Genomic DNA, 3,429 nt, shown 5'->3' with positions numbered 1-3,429 from the left:
CTCGAGGAAACGTTTCGAGCGAATGTGAATCTTCCAACTACTACTATTACATATATATATATATATATATATATATATATATATGAAGTAAACTATTTTATTTTCTCTAACGTTTTACTCACGTGTAATTTACTTTCCATGGTATGTTACGTTAATTTTTAATTTAACGTAAAATAGATACAAAAATATTGTTCAAGCATAACAATCGTCATTGATTATTATTATAATTTCGTAGTTTACTAGAATTTTTAAAACATATATGTATATAAATATAATATTTTTTGGCCATGATCAATACCAAAGATGCTGCTGCTTCGAGATTTACTCCTACGAGATTTTAAGCTTGCATAAACTCGTTTCGGTTAAAGCTTAGATTATTTCTTCGTATGTATATATATGTATATATATGTATATATACGTATATATAGTTTGAAGACTAGGAACGGCAGATTTTATCGACTCCGTTCAATTTCCACTCGTGGCGAAGTTCAAAGTAAATATTGGTGAACTGGATAATTACGATGTTGACGATACCAAAATGGCGATATTTCCGTCGAATTTGTTGAAAAGCAATTACCTATACGATTTCAATTTAAATCATATTCATTAGAAATAGGATATATAATATACGTACATATTTACTTACGTGTTTTATTTATTGATTTTTTCAAAGATCCTTATTTAAAGTATAGTCGATGATTGCAGAATAAATAATACAATTATTATCTACGCGAAAAGAGATTGATCGATATTGCCTACTACAAGGGGCTAAAAAGGTAACTGTAATTACCGACATTGTAGAAAGTGTTGCCTATTCCGACGAGTTATAAAAGATAATTTTAATTTATATGATATTCGTTCGAAAAAAAGGTCATTGTGATATATATATATACCTATTTATTTATTTATTTATTTACATATTTATTTAGTTCATCAAAAATCTCGTTTCCAAGATATTATCGATGATTAAATTGATAAATAATACGATTATTATGAAGAAGAAGATTATAAATCGAGTGATGTTGGCTATCACAAGAAGCTGAAAAGGGTAATTAAAATAATCGATGTCGTTGCCTGTTATATGGCGTTAGAAGGTAATAAATTCATTAGAAATAGGATAGATAGAATATACATAACTATTTTTTATTTCTCTATTTATTTATCTATTTCTTTATTCATTTATGTAATTTATCAATGATTTCGTTTGGAAGATATTATCGACGATTAAATTAATAAATAACACGATTATTAGAAGGAAAATAATAATTGATTGATGTTGCTTATTACAAGGGTTTGAAAATGGCAATTATAATTATCGACGTTGTATAAATTATTGCCTATTAGGAATGGTTAAAAGGAAATGAATTTAAACGATGATATTCATTCGAAATACGATAGATACATCATATATATATATATATATTCTTTTTTTTTTCATTTATATATTTCATCAATAATCCTCGTCTTCTAAATATTATTGGCGATTAAATTAATGTTATATTATATGCGATAATATATGAAAAATGAGAACAGAGAACTTATCCATTTAAAGCACAAATAAATGTTAAGTATTATTGTCATCGTTTTACATTATTCGTCTATTGTCAATTGAGAAAGTGATTGTATCGCGTAAAATGAGGTAGGTTACAACGGGAGATTTAAAATAATGCGACGATTAACAGGAAAAGCTATGAAATAATAGGGGGCTTCGTTCCGAACGAAGCCCGGAATCGATTTTCCAGCTCGTCGAGGCGTTTCGTGTTTCACGCTGGAGGCCGAGACCGAGCGAACACGAGCGTTCGTGAATCACACAGTCATGATCCAGGAAAAACCCTGTTTAACCGGAGGTCAACTATGCTCGCACGATACGTTTCGTGAAACGCATCGTTGACTTTCACAGGAAGTTACGAATAATTCCCTTTGGCGACGGATTAGTCATCATTTTAATTTCTTTTCTTTTGAATTTGATTTCTTGTTAAAGATATAATATGTACTTGTACAAAAAGAAAAGAAATATATATATATATATATTTATATATAAATTTTCTATTCAAATTAAAAAATAAGTACAAAAATGAATCACGTTGATATTTATTAATAAAGTTTTGCAACTATATTTTCGTTTTATTTGAAAGAAATGAAATTAAAAGAATAGAAAATAAAAGAAAAGATCGATTTTTGTATCGACGTATGAGAACAATCCAAGTTGCCTATTATAAGGGGCTAATAGGTAAACTGTAATTATCGACGATGTATGAAGGGTTGCCTATTCCGAGGTGTTACAAACGGTAACTGTAATTATCGACGAAGTACGAAGTGTTGCTCGTTTGTAGGCGCATTAATTAACAACTTACCGTGATCTTTAGAAAATAACATAGTTTATGTCATTCGATATTTTAATTAATTTGCGAGATATTCGTCCATTTTGTATTATGTTTGTGTCGTGGAAAGATGAAGTATCCATTGTCGGGTTACGATTAGCTATAGACTAGCATCCTGTTGAATTTTCTAACACATACATACATACCTTTGTACATACAAACAGAAAGTTATGTACGACGGTGATCGGTCAAAGAACCACGGTGTTTGCTTACCGTCTTTAAAAGTATCCTCGGTAAAAGCACACTCTTCGCCAACTCTCTTGGCTTCTCGCCAATAAGCATCGTTCAAAAGCAACTAGAAAAGCTCCGTTCGAAATATGAAGCTAAACTCTTAAACGTGTTTGAACCATTTGACGTTTTACTTCCAATCAATCATTAACTCTCTTATATAACTTTTACAAAATTTTATATATGTAATTTCTTCTTAACAAGTATCTGTTCTCTTCTTTTTTTTTTTTTTTTTTTTTTACTTCAATAAAATCTCTTTCTTTTTCACTTCATTATACAATCACAAGAGCATTCCATTGTATTATTATTATAATTATTATTATAACTATTAATTATTTTAAATAGCGAATATGAATTCTCATATATAAACTTAATTTCGATTTCAAATTTTCTCTCCATTGTTATATAATGATAATCGTTCATATATACAAGTAATCGTAATTTTTTGAATAAAAGAAAAGAAACAGAAAAGAAAAACAAGATAAAACGAAAAAGAAATATCTCAATTTTTACAACGCGTGAATACTTGAAAGTAGGAAATGGTTTGCAAGTTAACTCGCCACGAACGATGCTCAATCGATCGTTCACCTGCGTTCGCTAGGCGCAATAACGAAAGCTGTTCCAAAAATGGAAGGAACAATTTTCATCGCGTTTTCTCGCGTTTTATTTCGACGAATCTTTACGATTAAAATCTAAATTATTTGCTTACAAGGACGAACACGAAAAATATGAAATAAAATGGAGAAAGAGAAAACGAAAAATGATGTAAAAAGTAAAGGGCTATCGAGAAATAAGAAGGAAAAAAGAAACGAAAGAAAAA

This window comes from Vespula pensylvanica, chromosome 17 (genome assembly GCF_014466175.1).
Source record: "Vespula pensylvanica isolate Volc-1 chromosome 17, ASM1446617v1, whole genome shotgun sequence".
NCBI lineage: Eukaryota > Metazoa > Arthropoda > Insecta > Hymenoptera > Vespidae > Vespula > Vespula pensylvanica.
This window is presented reverse-complemented; position numbering follows the sequence as displayed.